An 18,701-nucleotide genomic window follows, 5' to 3' on the forward strand; every position below is an offset into this window, starting at 1 on the left:
TTTTGGACCCCTTAAATCTCCTCTGGTGGTCGAAGTGGCTATTTAATAGATTTTAAAGGTGTCCTTCTGGCTGTATAAATGTGTGGTTACATATTGACAGTTCACTGCCCACATTAAAGTGCATTATTGTAACTTTTGCTCAGGGTCTTTAGAAAATTAGCACAGAAAGTAGCTTATTTTTTAAAAAAAGATGATGGAAGATAACACTGTAACAGAAGAAGGTGTGATTGCCATTATATATTTAGCAAGTGTGGTTGTCATCTTATATGGAGCTTAAATCTTGACTTTTCATATTTCTATTACATTTTGGGCATTTACCACTAACCAGACCAAACAACCTTGGTAAGGCTGAGATCTTATTAATACACTTTTACAGGTAAAATATTGATACTTATAAATTTTGTTCTTTGACAGAACAATATATGGTACTATAGATCTACTTTATTAAGTAGACTAATTATAACTCAGTTCTCCTATGTGCCTTATGAGATAACTTGGAAGTAAGTTTGTGAAAAATCAGGATATATGTGTTGTTTGTTAAATTAACTGTTTTAAGCCCTTTTGACACCTCACTAGTTTTGTACTGTTTTACCTCTTATTTCTGAAACTCTTTTTATGGTGTATCCTGTTAGAGGGGACAAACATGTCATAGAAAGCAGTTGTGCACTCTTCCCAATATAGTTGATAAATTCAATAATCTTATATATTGAGCTTCGTGTTTATAGTACAGTAAGTGGTCTAGCAAAATTGTCCATGTTTCTTTGTTTATTGATAAATGCATTGTATAGAAACTATTTCCCCTAAATATTTATGGACCAAACAATTGTGATATATCCTATTAAATTTGTGTGAATAAACGATTTTGAATCTAAGGAGTTTTATTTCCCATTAGTTTTACTTAAGGCTTAACTGTACTAGTGTGTTTTCAATTGTCTATTTGTAAAAGCTATTAAAACGGTAATATGAAAAATTTTAGATATGCAAACATACAAATAGCTTTTAGATTTCCAAACTTCTGATTCATTTTAAATTACCATTGCATATGTAGTGTAATTCAACTTAGAATTACCTTTAAATATATTTTCCTACAATAAAAGTAATGCCCCACTGATTTGACTCAGCCCGATTTTTAGAATTAAAAAAAAGATAATTAGCAGATAAAGTAATTGCATGAAAAGAAACCTTAAATATGATTAAGTTTAATGTTAGGTCTATTGAGCACAAATGGATATTTGTAAATCTAAATAGAAATTGCAGACCCCTAAAAGCCAAGTTGCTCTGTAGTTAATAAATTGTCACTATGATTTTTTTCAGGGAGAACAAATCTTGGGGCATTACAGCCAAACATCCCGACGTTTGAAAATTCCCTAAAGTATTAAAAGAAGGGGAAAAGTTTGATCGGAAATCCACTGCAGTGAAGACAAAGACAATATTAGGTTATGATAATCATACATTTAAAAATCTATTGAGCCAAAAAAAGAGAGACAGAGAGAGAGAGAGAGAGAGAGAGAGAAAGAAAGAGAGAGAGAGAGAGACCGGGAGACTTAAATGTCATTTACTGAATGTTAACAAAACTTCTGTTCTTTATGATGTCTAACACAAATGGAGGCTTAAAATTATATGGTTTTAAACAAAATTAGATAAATCGTGTATAAATCAGAGCAACCAGGCAGTAATATGCCCACCCCATATTTGAAGAAAATTATTGAATAAAAATTCCCACACACTTGTCAAGCACGGTAGTTGTAAAATAAAATCCAAAAAACATTCATTTCACCTGCTTGCTAATGTGTATTAGTCTTCTCTGTTAATGGCATTTTCCAATTGTAAATTCAAAGAAAAGCTATCACTCATTTAAGAGTATAGGAATCAAAATCCAGTGATTTTAGTATTATTGTTTATTACTTCCTTTTTAAACAGAAATCTCTGCATGCACTTTTACATCTGTCACTTCTAGTGTACATCTCTGTATGATGACTTATCTTTGCTGTTTCTTGTATGATAAATAGCTTTCATTAATAAACATTTTATTTGATGGAAACACAGTTAACTTTATGTTAAACACACACTTTTGAAATTAATTTGGAACACTGTCTTAAAAGACAGCACAATACATTTCCAACCTGTTATACTTAGGAAGAAGCCCAAATGATATAATGAGGTTAAATTCTGGTAATCTAGGATAAAATTATTTACTTGGTTTTTGACGTCTCATGACTTTTTATAAGTTGTATTCACTTGACACATGGACTAAAAATATTTTTTAAAAGAACAAAGAAAACCCAAATTACAACAAAAATAAACCTCAGTATACTGTCATGTAAAATTTCAGCAACTTTTTTAGGTAATTAGGGTAAAATTTGTAGATCCTCTGTAAGTTTACATGTTTGCTATGCAATGAGCAAATTTATTGAAAGTATACAAATATATTCTGAACTATGACAAGATCCAATCTTTGCATAGTTCAAACTACATATGATATCACAAACAAAAGAGCAAGTGGAAAGAAAAACAAATGTTTAGGAATGAGGTTTTTTAATTGTTAAAGGGATATTTGAAGACAGAATTTTTTTAACTATTCATATTTAGCTGTATATCCAAAGCATATGTTAAACAAATTAGCATATAACTTTCCAGAAAAATTTTCGTTATGATGAAATTTTTATTATATACAAATGAACCCTATGTAAATGATGTAACTTTTATGAATGATAGTGTAAATATTTCACTCACATGTACTCTCAGAATTTTGAATGTTTTCTTAAATGCTTTCACTTCCTGAATACTAAAAAAGAAAAAAAAATTTAAAAAGAGAGAGCAACTTACTAATAAAAGAAAAAAAAAACAATGCACCATGACAAGTAGACTATTTTGAGTGATCATGAAACATGTTGGTTTTGTCAGTAACTTGAATGTTTATGCCTCATTGAAACCTCATCCACGGCTATTGTAACTTAAATAGATTTTCCAATACATTTCCAGCCAGTTTATTCCAATCCTCGTCCTGTAGCTTTGCCTTCTTTCCCTGGTGCTGTCACCTGCGGCAGTTTCGTTTAGAAATATTTTGGAACTTCACCTGGTTTTACAGACCTTTAAATATTTCTCTGGAATGTGAAATGTGGGAAGAGACCACAGAGGGAAAGAACATAACTGAAATTAGACATCTGAAAAAAATAATACACATTTGAAACAGGCACATTTTTAAAGAGGAAAGGAAAGGAGCATTAATTATGTGAGTGGGAAGAGAAAAAAGCATATGATGCTGAATCCGAAGGTCCGTGGTGCTTAAATGTGATGGACAGCGGTCTCTGAGTCTGCAAAACTGCACCCTTATTGTCTGGCGTGGAAGAGAAAGACGCGGACTTCTTGGTTGGGGGCAGGGCACTATATTTTTGTAGCTTCTGCCTCCCAAAGGCTTGGGTTAGTCTGCTTCTTGCAAATTGATCTTGGGCACAAAACGCTTCACTGGGAGTCATTATCTGTCGGCTTTGGTGAGTTGCCACATTAAGGCTGACTTGCAGAGTGGGTGGGTTTTTTTTTATACCTCAAATAAGGACATGACTCCATAGCAAAGGACCCAAAGCAAACACTTTTAAAAGCTTGGTGATGTTTCATCACCTATAAAGTAGATAGCTTTATTTAACAAAACCTCGTAGAATCCACCGCACGTTATTTTACAATAACATTTTTTTGGCCGCGCAGCATCTCATAAGCCACGTAGAAATAGCATCTCATTTTCTGTTGCAGTGTGCCTGCCAGGGAGAAGTGTTAGAAGTGGGAAATTCTGATGAAAAAAGATATACATATATATGTATAACTGAATCACTTTGCCGAACAGCAGAAATTAACACTGTAAATCAACTACACTTCAATAAAATTTTTAAAAAAAGAAGTGGGAAATTCTGGAATGGAAATTTGGAGTCATGTTATTCTAGGCTCTTACGGAGAATCCTGGGGATAATATCGTTATAAAAATAATGTAAAGAACTAATTTTGTATGGAGTTTTGCTGTTTAATTTTCAACTACGTTATAAACAAAGCTAGCTTTACTCGTAGGGAGTTTGTGTACGTGCACTCTCCAGGGGATCCAAAACCTTTTACATTTTATGGCCTCTAGACACCAGGGTTAAATGAGGACACTAGGACTTTGTCCAAATTGCAGAAATGGCATTGTATTTTCTTTGAAGCCATACAGCTATATAACTATATAGATACACTCTGGATTGGACTTTTGGATCTATTTTATACATTTAGTCATCGGGAACCAACTCTGAATATTCAAATAAATAAAACCCTTCTGGTGTAAAGCCACAGTCCTTTGCTTTGCAGTCCATGTCAAAAATAGGAAGTTACTTTCTTTCTAGTGCACCATTGATTTTAAAATATTTTCATGATACCTATTCTGCCCATGTAACATTTTTTTTCAGAATAATATTACCATCTACCATATTTTCAAAATACATTATAACTCTAAGTTAATATATTATTTTGAATGCCCTCTGGAAAGATTTCCATTTCATTTTATCTGTTTCCATAGCAAAAAGAAAAAAAAAAAAGTTTGGAACTGGGCGTGGCACTCAAGGGAAAGCCTATGGATATGATGTAGGTAGCAATATAATCACAACTAAATTTCTCTTTAACTCTGTTGCAAAATAGATATTTTTACTAACATCACTCCCCACTTCCAACATTCCTTTGTGAATATTAACATAGTAAACTCCCTCGTATCATGCAACACATCAACGAGTTTTCTTCCCTTGGATTATTACCTTTTGCTTCTTTGCACTACATTTATCTGTGCTGAAATGACGAAAGGCAGGCAAGAATAAAGATCCAGGTATCAGCCATATGTAGAAAGTTCCTGGTGTGTATCTCTGTGTACTTTTTCCTCATCTATTAGAATTGTCAGGAATGACTTTTTTTCCTTTGGAATGTCATGTTTACATCTTGCATGATCTCATAAATTAATCTGAAGAGTAACTGCATACCTTTTATGGTCATTTGAAAATAAAATTTGCTACAAATAAGATACTCCAGTCTCTGCTGCCTCCTATTATGCATGAATATATTAATTTTTTCTGTACTTTCCCTTTGAACCAGAAAATATTAACCTCAAAGGGTATTTAAATTGTTATTTACGATGAAAATACAAAGATGAAGAAGTCCGAAGGTGAGGTTGCCTTTCCTTAATCATTCTCTTTCTGCTTCCTTTCTTATTCCGAAGCAGCAAAAATCATGAAGGGCTATCTGCTTTAACTTTGACATTCAAGGGTTTTGACAGCTTGCCTCACTTAAAGTTATATTTATTATTCAGTAAACTTTAATTCTATAGAATAAATATCCTTTATGAAATGTGATTTTTGAAAAGCACAAAGGTATTTCACCATCTCAAGCAGTTGAAGCTGTTTGAATTCTACAGAGCGGTGTTTTCAGAAGAAAAATATAGTGGAAATGATTTTAAATATAATATTTGTAGCATTTTACCAGCTTGATCTGGATGCTCTACAGGATTTTTAAAGAGCTGTAAAAACCTCCAAAATGTTATGTAAATAATTAAATGATGGTATTTTTCTGTAATATAAATCGAGACAGTTTATTTTATAAATACAATTACACAGTCATTTTATTATTTCAGTGCAGGTCTAAGTTCTCCTCTTGGATATTTTAATGACAAGGAGATCTTTATATTTCCAAGTGTTCTAATAGAATTCTTTATCTAATTTTCCTCTTAAGCACCACGAGCCTGCGTGTGCGTGTGTGTGTGTGTGTTGTGTATTTTCTTCCTCACACCCATGAAAAGACATATATTTTTAAGAAAGAAGGCTCAACTTCTAATTAAAAGCTAAACAAAAAAAACAAAATAATGTCAATTTTCCTTAAGTTGGAGATATCGTAATAGGCCTACTTTTTGCTAACCTAACATGAAGCTACATTCCCCAGAGCTTCCCTGTTGATCTACCCTCTTTCTGGGTTCCGTGCATGTTACTGTCTTCACTGAGCTTGGCCATGACTTTGCTTTTTATTGGAATTACGTTCCTGGGTTGGACTTTTCTGTTCAACAAAGTTTGACTAATGTTTACATTTCAACACAAACAGCCACCACCAAAACAGAAAAGGCAATTTTTGTCGGAGTGAACAGTTTAACTTACTTCATCTATTAAAAGAGGCGTGTTAGAAAGAAAAGGTTCTCTTATAATTCAAGGAAGATATTTTGGTTTAAATTAAGCAGTGTTAGTCTGTTAAGGTGGCTAGAGCTCAGTGCATTTGTAAGAGATCATGAGTATAAATATATACTTGTGGACACATAAGTATGCAGGATGGTATGCTAAACATGCATATTATATGATAGATGCGGCTAGATTCTGAGGCTTACCAAAAGACGTTTCACCACACAGGCAACTCCCATAGCCTGATTACCTAACTGTTAAGTATTGGATTATGAAACATTTCGTATCAACTCTGGTGTTTTCTGTTTCTCTGCAGTACCTTGCATAGGAACGTATCACCAACAAAAATGATCACCATGGGCTTTGTTTTTGTTTTCGTTGTGACTCAGGTATGGGTAAACTCATGGAATCACTCTGTAGGTTGGAAAGAACCTTAGTAAATAGTCTGGTTCAAATCCTACCCAGCCCCCTCTTTTCTTCCTTTTGCTATTGAAACAGAAAGCACTGAGACAGATGTGTATTGTTTTTAGTTCAGAGACAGTTGTGGGCTTCCCTCGGAAAAACAAGGATATCAAGAGTTCCAGTTTAACCTCTGCAGATTTACTTTTTTTTTTAAACCCAATGCTGGAACCACGTCAGTGCAGTAGTATGGCCACTGCTAATACCACTTATTTATTGCTGCTGCTTTGTGAGTGCTATGTACGTTCCATTTAGAAAGATGACAATGATAACAGAACACAGACGGTTATTACTTCGTGGACTTTTCTAGAACCGTTCACAGCTTCTATTCATCTCTTCAGCTACTCACCCCCATCCTCTAAAATTCCCTTTCATCACATGTCTATTCCCATCACACCACTGAAACCATTTTCCTTCAAGTTAGCAGTGATTTTTTTTTTTTTCTTTACCAAAATCATGGTATTTCCCCTATCTTTAATCACATTTGCTTTGGTGCCAGATTTTATACCCCTTATGACTTGCTTCTCTAAAACGACTCCCGAGCCCTGGGGTTTTCCACAATCAGAGCACCTGCTCTGCTGACTCAGGGCCACCATGTCACCATCCAGCTTGGGGACCTCTCTGCCTGGCTCTGTGTGCTCCCTGGAAATTCTTTCTTAAAGTTTCATCTCTTTAGGGATGACTCCAAATATGTTTCTTGGGATACCTTCCCCTGACTGTTTTGTCAGTGAAAGTGCAGCAGGAACGATGTTGAACTCATCGTTTTCTCTGCAGCAAACTTCACCTCTGGGCTTTGTTATTTCTGCTCCTGATTTGACTCTTCTCCCATCACCCAGACTGTGGGTCACCGAGTCATCAATTTCTCCATTGCCTTCTCCTTGACAAAAAAAACCTCATTTTGTATCATTCTGTTGCCAAATCCTATTGATCCTTTCTTTAGCCTATGTGTTTGATCAGCCCTGTTGATCCACTTTTATTTTTTTTTTTGCCATGCCCCCACCCCTATATCACTGGAACTTGTAGGGGACAGACCAGAACCGACCCGTGGGAAGATATTCTCTGTGAAAGCTATGAGTTGTTCCAGACATTGTTTTGCTTTCCCCATCTCTGCACCCTGATCCCCCATAAGAGTGGACCCAATGGTCAGCAATTTAAAAAAGATTATATTTAAACTAATTATATGACATAACTCTCTCATTAATGTAGAAGCCTACAATCTACAAGATAATGACTCTTCTCTGTGGGGATTTAAAAAGATCCTGGTTTGCTGCTCATTTAGACAGCTGGAGGAGGGCTTTCTTGGTCCATGTATAATTGGAATAGAATATACCTATCATTACTTTTACGTGGCAAACATTTTCTTTTCTTTTCTTAGAATAATACAATTTCTTTATTGCTTTTAATAGAGATGAACTATTTGGCAAACATTTTAAACAATAATTTCATATCAAAACAAATGCGATGCACAATAGGAGAAAGTAAGGGTTGCTTGAAATGTAAAATCTTCTGTTTCAAAGAAAATTTTGGTTTGCAGCTTGCTGTGCCCTAGGTCCTTCAGGACGCTGGTGGAGGAATTTGAAGTTGTGGAGTTGATGGTCTCCAGGGTCCTTTCTGGTTCCAGTCACACGTGACAGGTGTGTGAAGAGCAGAATCGTGGGCTTTGGGCAGATAGATCTGAGTTCACATTGTGTCTCTTCCATGAGGTTCTCATCCGAGCCCTGATTTGCTCACATACCCTCAGACTGCAATCACAGCTTTGCGGTTTTTTGCTTTTGTTTGTTTGTTTTTCTCTCAGTCTCTCTCCACTCAAAATCTTTCCTGTACGTTACCAGAGCAATCTTTCTAAACATTATCTTTCAGCTATACCTTCTTTCTTAGGAACTTTAATGAGTTCCCAATGTAGATATGATTAAATATAAACTCTGTGAGACAGCCAAGGTTCTTGGTACTATGACTCTGGTCTTACTTTTTTGGTTTATTTTCCCAGAACGAACACTTCACTGTCTGTAGCACAGGCCATAGTCTGTCATATTTTTGCCCACAGTCCCTTCTCTAAGTATAAAACATTTCCCATTGCTTCTTATCTGCCTACATCTTAGAAATCCTTTTTTATTCCTTCCTTACAGCACATATAATACTAATAACCAAAAAAAATTCAGAAGAAATAAAATCACCTGCAATCCCCAAACCATCATATAACATCTCTCTATGTTTTCTCTGAGTTCCTTTCCAGTTTTGGTATCTTGTTAAAGCTTATCCTGTGGTTCCTGGGGTATGATAAGGACTCAGTAAATGGCAATTTATTTGAACCCCACAATGATCATTTCTTTAAGTTATTCTAATTCTATCTCCATGAAAATTGTCTTCATTAATGTTTGTGATAAGCCAAGTCTTCCTTCCTGAGACCCCCATAACTCTCACTGTATGTATGTCTCACACCCTCAGCATGAGTATTTTTGTCCTGACATGAGTATTATTTCCTATCTCTTTCTCAAACATTATATTTTTCTTGAGAAAAGGGATGGTGTCTTATACCTCTATTGCCTTTCTATAGGTGCTAGGAAAATAGTAATTGTTCAGTAAGCATTTTTAACAACTGAGTTGAGAAGCAGTACTTCTCTCATGGATTAGTGGGTAGAACTGGCTGAAGAAGACATTGTGACCTGAGCTCTGGGGGAAAGATAAGCTTTCATTGTGGAGAATTACTGCTGGCACTTAGAAATCTCCATGATGTCAGGCAGGGGAAAGGCGACAGATACGGATCCAGCAGGACTTACTCGAGTCTTACTTTCCTTCTCTGACCAATAAATGCTTTGTGGCTTTAACCTCTCCAGAATGGAGGGCATATGACACCCATCATCATTGTACATTTCTCATAGAGAGAAAATTCCAGAGGCCCATCCTGGCGTCCTGTTGGGAAGCACAGGATCTCTTTGCCCTAAATCTTTCTGTTATGTCACTGCAGTAGCTCTTTCCATTTTGTTACAAGCGCTGCTTTCCAGTGTGTTTTTGGAGGCACGCTGGAAAGGAATTAAAAAACTCAAAGGAGCACCACACTGGTCACCAATGATGACAGCACGAATGACAAAGACATTGAGCTGTTGCCCGCTTACCAGCCAATCCTTCCAGTCTTGGTAAGGTTGTGTACTACCCTGACCAGACTTTCTTATACATTTACAAGGCAAACTTCATACTTAGATAAGCATTGATACTTTTTTTTGGTGCCAGATTCGTGTTAAGCTACATTTCTTCCTCTTGTGGACACCAAGTATTAATACATCTGGCTCCACAGACCTCTAGCCAATGGCAGTACCTTATCAGTATATAAACTCAGGACAAAACTAAATTTTGCACACTGACCAGAGTTTGGCATGAAACCCTTTGTGGTGGTCACAGCTGAGCCGCAAAGGCTTCCCAGAGCTTCCCCAGAGAGCAGTGTTCTGGTCGAGAGTCACTGTGTGACAGAAGGGGTCATGATCTTTTCTCCCTGAGAGACCCCAACTCACGGGTGTCTATATATCCTGTTATTTTCCAAGGATGGTTGTCGATTTTGTTATCCTTCACATTAGAAAATAGGTATCAATTTTCTCCACCAAATCCATCCTAATAGTCCTTAATAAGCATGAAATTTTTGAGATAAATGATGTCTAGCGATTGGCCATCTCTACTTAATAAAATAGATACAGCCTTTAGATAAATACATATAGATGTTCCTAGCAGCAAGGATTAATGACCATCCAATGAACATTGAAATAAGAGGCTCTGAAGCATTTCTTTCTTTTTTTTGAGACAGGTGAACTTTTCAAGCATGATCAGATTTGCAGATATTTCAGGCCAGTTGCTCTCAAATTCTTCTTTTAAGTCACAAAACCTTGCTTGCGGAACTTTCTCGCGGAACTTTTTCACAGAACTGAATGTATGAAACAGGTGAGAATAAGGCTTTTCTGGTGGAGAAAAGAAGGCGTGTGGTAAGCCGTGGTCCCATGGAGCCTTGCTGTGGGGCCTGGGGGCTTCAGGTGCTCATTCTGGAAAGCATGAGTTTGGAACCAGTCCTGAGGTCCTGTTAAAGATTTTGATAAATGTGTAGAGAGGCCCCAAAATGAACCTCTTGTGGCCATCAGTTAGATGGGGGAGAATGTAAAAGTGGTGAACAAAGCTGGGACCTGGGTGAATTCCTTCAACAGTGTCTGTCTTGGTTTCATCATCTGTAAAAAGTGAGGCTGCCCTAAATCATTGTTTCTAACACTTACCTTACCCTACGCTTCACCGGGAGGGTTTGCTGGAAGAAGGGGTTCTGGCCCCGCCCCTACTCCATGGAAGAGTTCTGAAATCTGTTGTTTCATAACGGTGCCCCAGGTAATGGGGTGAGTTTGGGAAAACACTGGCTTCCATCTTTTCTGCCATAACTTTCAGCACCAACCTTTTCTAGGGTTCCACTCAGTTCCTCCGCTTCTTCCAATGGTTGCTCTATGACAGGGATGTTTCTTCAGATTGGAAAGAGCGGAGCAACTGAAAAGCAGGAATTTAAACCTGCTGGAGTAATGACAATTATATAAAGGTGTTTCGCTTCCAGGAAACTTGCCAAAACAGCAGGCAGGAATCTTTGAGAAAGTAGCAAAAACTAGGATGTTTGGAGTTCAGTAAGCTATTAAAGTGCTTCTCGATATCATTTGGGGTGAAAAGTGTACTGATTACGAAATACATATTTCTGCACCTCCCCAGGCTTGTCTGTCTGGGGGCGGGCTCAGAGGCAACACATGGTTTCAGTCACCCCAGTCTCAGTGTTTATCTGCTTCGTGCTCCGGAAGGACTTGTACACCACTCTCTTCCCAAGTCCCCAGGGGGTGTTTCAGACACGTTCGTTCACTCATCTGGCAGGTATGTAAAGGAGGTGCCCTTGTGTTTCCCCCTCCCCTCTGGTTTCCCTGGGTGTCTTCTGAACAAGGGTGTCTTCCTGAGAATTCGACATTTGTGCCCAAGATGCTGTTTCTTAAGATTCCCAAGGAAGGAGGATACCTCTCCTGACGCACACCTGCTCTGTCCCCTGGGGCAGAGTCCTTCCTCAACTTCTGCTTGGGGTCCCCCTGCCCCCAGACCTTGCTGCCAAGACCACAGGACTGGGCTGGGGGAGAGATACCATTTCAGCATCCCCCCCCACGTCTCCCCCAGACATCTGCATGCAACGCTCCTTCCTCCTTCAGCCCCCAAACAAAAGTCCTCAGACAATGAATTCCTGCAGATGGATTCATCCGATGTCTGTCCATTTTGCCAGACCTGATTCGACAAATTTGAATCTCAATTCGGGCTCAAGGTGGGAGAACCACTCTATGGAATGTGTGGATTGGGAACTGATTTGAAAACTCAGTCCCAGAGAGCGCCAGTTAATGAATTGATACCCCCTGAGGGAGGTGCCTGGGGCTTGTTCAAGGACTCTGTTTTTATTACTGCATTAGGACAGACCTGTCAAGCTAGTCACGCTTGCAGATGGCGCGAAGCTGGGAGGGACAGGAAATACAGTGGACGGCAAAATCTGAATGGAGAAGATACCAAGAGGCTGATCTGAACCTAAGAGATAAAATTTAGCAGGAGAACATGTAGAGCTACATGGAGACCCTAACTTCCACCTGCACGAATTCAAGGTGTGATAGAGATCACTGCATGTATTTTACCATGGAGTGCTTTCAAAACACAAAATCTTACCAGAGTTCTCAGAGAGGACATAAAATGTGTTCTGGCTGAGGTGGGAGTGGTGGAGCTGGGGACCCCATATTTCTCCTCACCTCTCTCCATGCCCCCTGAGGAGGTTTTGTAAAACCTGGTTTGAAAGCTCTTGGGCTCTCAGGTAGTGGAGAGAATGAGGGAGGGGAGAAAAATGGGAGGACGGGACGGCTATGAAAACAACGTGATTAGTTTTAGTTCAAGGTATAGTCACTAGGAAACCACAGGGTGATGTGGTCATTCCCGAAAACACGTGATTTTATCTGAGGCTGGGTTAATGCACTAAGAGTGTACTAAGACAGGGAACATGTCTGTTCTGGGCAAACCATACGGGGACATGATGTTCTTACATGGCTGTGATCATCTGGAAGCAATAATTTTGCATCTTCCTATTTTAGGAACATTTCGTCACTGTTGGAAACTTGGCCAGGGAAGTCACATATGATTGCATAGGCTGTGCACTGTGCAAGTCCAAGGACACTATTTTCGGAGACTATAATGATTTTAAAAGGCTGTTGCTCTTAACTTTTTCTCATTTTTCCTTTAGTGTTCCTGCCATTCAGAACTTTACGCTGGTTTCGTTTTTTTTTTTTTTTTTTTGCATCTTTATTGGAGTATAAACCTTTATAATGTTGTGTTAGTTTCTGCTGTACAACAAAGTGAATCAGATATACATATTCATATATCCCCATATCCCCTCCCTCTTGCGTCTCCCTCCTTCCCACCTTCCCTATCCCTCCCCTCTAGGTGGTCACAAAGCACTGAGCTGATCTCCCTGTGCTATGCAGCTACTTCCCACTAGCTATCTATTTTACGTTTGGTAGTGTATATATGTCCATGCCACTCTCTCACTTCGTCCCAGCTTACCCTTCCCCCACTGTGTCCTCAAGTCTGTTCTCTACGTCTGCGTGTTTATTCCTGCCCTGCCACTAGGTTCATCAGTACTGCTTTTTAAAATTCCATATATACGTGTTAGCATACGGTATTTGTTTTTCTCTTTCTGACTTACTTCACTCTGTATGACAGATTCTAGGTCCATCCACCTCACTACAAATAACTCAGTTTTGTTCCTTTTTATGGCCGAGTAATATTCCATTGTACATATGTGACACATCTTCTTTATCCATTCATCTTTTGATGGATATTTAGGTTGCTTCCATGTCCTGGCTATTGTAAATAGTGCTGCAGTGAACACTGTGGAACATGTATCTTTTTGAATTATGGTTTTCTCAGGGTATATGCCCTAAGCTGGCTTCTTTTAAGGTCAGCCATACACCAAAGTGTATGGCTGTAAAATGATATGAATTAAAAAAAAGATATTTGTTCTGCTAGGATTTAAAGAATTATAGTAACACCAGGGTGTGTTGTTTCCTTGTTGGGGTGTGGGATGAAAATAACTGAGGCAATAAAAATATTCCATACATTAAGGGTTCCAGTATTCTTTCCACAATCCACACTGGATTGTGACTCTGACTTTCCCAAATTAGAGGGTGGCTTCAGGGTTATCAGGTAAATCAGCTCTGACCTCCTTCCACACTCAGTTTCCTCTTAAAAATAGTGGTCTGGATGGGGTGATCTCAGTGTTATTTTCAACTTTAATGCTTCACAATTCTATGGTAGTTCCCAGTCAGTGAAAACTTGTCATTTAGAGATGGAGGTGATGACACCTAACACATTATATTACAATTGAATCCATCTGTTCCACTCAGAGTCATGCAACCTTCCCGGGGAGATGCTAAAGCAATCATTCTCAAAGTATGGTGCCGGGAACACTGGGGGTTCCTTAGGTGATTTCAGAGCTTCCACAAGGTCAAAACTATTTGTATAATACTACTAAGATGTTATTTGCCATTTTCACTCTCATTCTTTCGAGTGTACAGAGTGTGATAAGTTTGTGGTAATGTTTTCAGATCCTGTATTGCAACTAACCTTTAAGAAACTACCATTGTCTAGACTTGAGGACATGGGGAGGGGGAAGGGTAAGCTGAGACGAAGTGAGAGAGTGGCATGGACATATATTCACTACCAAATGTAAAACAGATAGCTAGTGGGAAGCAGCCCCATAGCATAGGGAGATCAGCTCGGTGCTTTGTTACCACCTAGAGGGGTGGGATAGGGAGGGTGGGAGGGAGATGCAAGAGAGAGGAGATATGGGGATATATGTATACATATAGCTGATTCACTTTGTTGTACAGCAGAAACTGACACAACATTGTAAAGTAATTATAGTCCAATAAAGATGTTAAAAAATAAATAAATAAAAGCCACTCTGGGAAACTGTTAAGAAAAAGAAAAAAATGTCCATCGACAGGTGAATGGATAAAGAAGATGTGGCACATATATACAATGGAATATTACTCAGCCATAAAAAGAAATGAAATTGAGTTATTTGTAGTGAGGTGGATGGACCTAGAGACTGTCATACAGAGTGAAGTAAGTCAGAAAGAGAACAACAACAGGAAAGTGTATGCTAACATACATATATGGAAACCCCCCAAAAATGGTACTGATGAACCTAGTGGCAGGGCAGGAAAAAACACGCAGAGGTAGAGAACAGCCTTGAGGACACAGTTGGGGAAGGGTAAGCTGGGACGAAGTGAGAGAGTGGCATGGACATATATACACTACCAAACGTAAAACAGATAGTCAGTGGGAAGCAGCCGCATAGCACAGGGAGATCAGCTCGGTGCTTTGTGACCACCTAGAGGGGTGAGATAGGGAGGGTGGGAGGGAGAGGCAAGAAGGAGGAGATATGGGGATATATGTATACGTATAGCTGATTCACTTTGTTGTACAGCAGAAACTAACACAACATTGTAAAGCAATTATTCTTCAATAAAGATAAAAAAAAAAAGAAAGAAACTACCATTGTCCAGTTTTGGGGTAGGATCAAAGAAAAGTATTTACAATGATCTGAAAGGCTATTAAAATATTCCTCTCTTTTCCAATTACATTTCCTCACGAGGCCAAATTTTCTTCATATACTGCAACCAAAACAACACATTGTAACAGACTGAAAACAAGAAATTGTGAGACTCAGTTTTAATTTCTAATATGATAAATATTATATAAACCTGCAAAAAACAAGGATCTTTGAGGTCCTCCATAAATATCGAGTGTAAGAGTGAGAACAAAAAGTTTGAGAACAGATGTCCTAAAAAGTCATCAAAATAGCAAAATTTCCTCCTCAAGCAGGTAAACTGCTGCTGTTACTTTCTGGAACTCCTAACATTTCTGTCCTCATTTGTTTACATGAAGCTCCATCAGGAATTTTAAAAGTGATTATCCTGTAAAACCTGCAGTGCTCTTTGAGTTCATATATTTTGATTCATTTGAAGCTGTGATGGGATTCCCTTTTGTGGAAATTTTTGTCTGGGTTTTGCTTCAATTAAGGGCATTCTTTAGGAAATCTACAGGAGAACAAAATGGTAGCTAATTGTTAGGTCTCAAGTGTTAGGGAATAGATGTGGGGTGTCGGGGGTGGAGCAAGAGACTGGAAGCTGAGATGAGGGCGGTAGTAGTACCTGAGGTCCAAGATTCCAGAAAAGAGGTTACACCCACTGCCCTTGTATATTCCTCAAAAGAGGATGTAGGAAGGGCAGATGCCATGGCCACTGTGGCTGGAGGGGTCCCATGGGAAAGGAGAATGAAGTTTTCCTCTGGATGACCCTGCTTTGTGCTGTGTTTAACTTGAGAAGGAGTCAGGATGTGTCCAGATCACTGCATGATCCGTCACTCAAATGAGGGCCCAGTGCGTGATGCCTGTTGCAGAGGCCAGAAGCTGTACGGTGAAAGCCCAATGCCCCCAAACCCCTGCATTTACTCGGAAGTGCCTCATTAGTTGGTTGATTTTTCTTTTCTTTTCTTTTCTTTTTTGACTGGAGTATGATTGCTTTACAGTGTTGTGCTGGTTTCTGCTGTACAATGAAGTGAAGCAGCTATATGTATACATATAGCCCCGCCCTCGTTGGACCTCCCTCCCAGCCCCTGCATCCCACCCGTCTAGGTCATCACAGACCACCGAGCTGAACTCCCTGTGCTATACAGCAGGTTCCCACTAGCTATCTATTTTACACATGGTATTGTATCTATGTCAAACCTAATCTCCCAATTCATCCCACGCTCCCCTTCCCCTCTTTGGGTCCACGCGTTCGTTCTCTACGTCTGCGTCTCTATTCCTGGACTATTTCTCTCTCTCTCTCTCTCTCAAAAATAAGCCTTCCACTTGAGTATTCACAATGCAGGAATCCGCAAAAGGGAACGAGTAGAAGAACTGAGTATACAAAGAACTTGTATTTGTGTACTTTCATGTACCTTTCTAATGAATTTTCAGATGATCCCTGGCCTGTTGAGTTTCCCATCCCTACCCCTCCCACTTAAACAAACAAACAAACAAACAAAAACTTTTCCAGGGCCGTATTCCTGTTTTTATCCCACTCAGGGTGAAGATACACATCACCTAGGTGAGGCAGACTGACCGTGGCTGGCTTCAACACTTGCTGGGATGCAGGCAGCATTGGAAGGGACACAGTGGCTTTTATCAATGCCACCAGTATAACGCAGGCCCTTTCACTCCCAATCAGGTCACCAGTCATGAGATAACTGGAACCTTTCCCCAGGGTCAGCCCCGGATGTGAAAGTCAAGTTCACTGCAATTTTGGCTCATCAGATGGAACACAGGAAGAGGGGAGGTGACAGCCCAAATCCTAATAGTTAGATGAGGGCTGCCTACAAGCAAGGTTAGAAGATGGAATGTAAGGTTATGATGATATACAATCATTTGGAACATGGTCTCGCTATGGTTATTTTCATACACGAATTTTCAAGGAACTAAGTGTAAAATATTTATGGAGTAGAATTCTTCTACCATTCATTCACTCATCTATACACTTTTGCCAATAATCTAAGTCCTCTCACTCCATCTTTTCATCACGTTTGAGTGACAAAAAGTCAAACTTGGATGAGCCTAACGATGTATTTTTTCCACGACCCCAGTCAAACAGCTGAGCTCTGCCCTAGAAATTTGCACAATAGGTCAGATGGATGCTGTGATAAATTCACAGCATGAGCCTCAATATTTCCTGGCCATCCAAGAATTCCTCTGATCGAACTCACCCCTCATCCTCGGCAACAGCTCTTCAGATCTGCTCCACTCTTGTCAAACCTCTTACGTCATCTTCTCCATGACACCACCTACTGTGCTCTTTATAAGCAGATGACCTGGCTTATTTCCCAGGAGACGGAATCCATTAGAATGGGAACCATACCAACTCCTGCTAAAACGGACCAACCAAATCATCAAGATTCAACCTCTCTTCTCTCCTGTCCCAGCGAAGGGGGTTTCCTTTCCCATGTAAAATCCTTCCATCCGTCGATCCATATTCTCTAGTGTTTCAGGAGCTGCTCACAAGTCATTCATCTTCTCTCTTATTTGTCAACTTATCTGATTTTTTTTTTTTTTTTTAGGGAATGGCATCATCATTTATCTGTTCTACAAGCCAGAAACCTTGGACTAAAACTTAACGCTTAATTTTCTTTTTTGAGAAAACTTTGCAAATTTTTAAAAATAATTTTTAAAGATTACATGCCATTTACAGTTGTACAAAATACTGGCTATAGTCCCTGTGCTGTAAAGTACATCCCTGAGCCCATCTTACACCCAACAGTTTGTGCCTCCCACTGCCCCCCCCCATATTCTGTCCCTCCACAACTGGGAACCACTAGTTTGTTCTCTATATCTGCGAGTCGTCTTATTTTTTGTTATATTCACTAGTTTGTTGCATTTTTTTATATTCCACATATAAGTGATCTCATACAGTATTTGTCTTTCTCTGATTTATTTCACTTAGCATAACACCCTCCGAGTCCATCCATGTTGTTGCGAATGGCAAAATTTCATTCATTTTCATGGCTGAGTAGTATTCCATTGTGTGTGTGTGTGTGTGTGTGTGTGTGTGTGAAGATATAGATATATATCTCATCTCATCATTTATTCATTCATCTGTTGATGGAAACTTAGGTTGCTTGCATACATTGGCAATTGTAAATAATGCTGCTATGAACATTGGGGTGCATGTACTTTTTTGAATTAGTGTTCTTTTTCTGGATATATGCCCAGGAGTGGAATTGCTGGATCATATGGTGGTTCTATTTTTAGTTGTGTGAGAAGCCTCCGTACCATTCTCCATAGTGGCTGCACTAATTTACTTTCCCACCAACAGTGCATGAGTGTTCCCTTTTCTCCACACCCTCTCCAACACTTTTTTAAATGCTTAGTTTTAGCTCTAATATCCAATCCATCATCACATTCTGTCAGGTTTTACTCCAAAATATTTCTCAAATCCATGTCCCCCTTTG

The sequence above is a fragment of the Phocoena sinus genome, chromosome 1 (assembly GCF_008692025.1).
Source record: "Phocoena sinus isolate mPhoSin1 chromosome 1, mPhoSin1.pri, whole genome shotgun sequence".
Lineage (NCBI taxonomy): Eukaryota > Metazoa > Chordata > Mammalia > Artiodactyla > Phocoenidae > Phocoena > Phocoena sinus.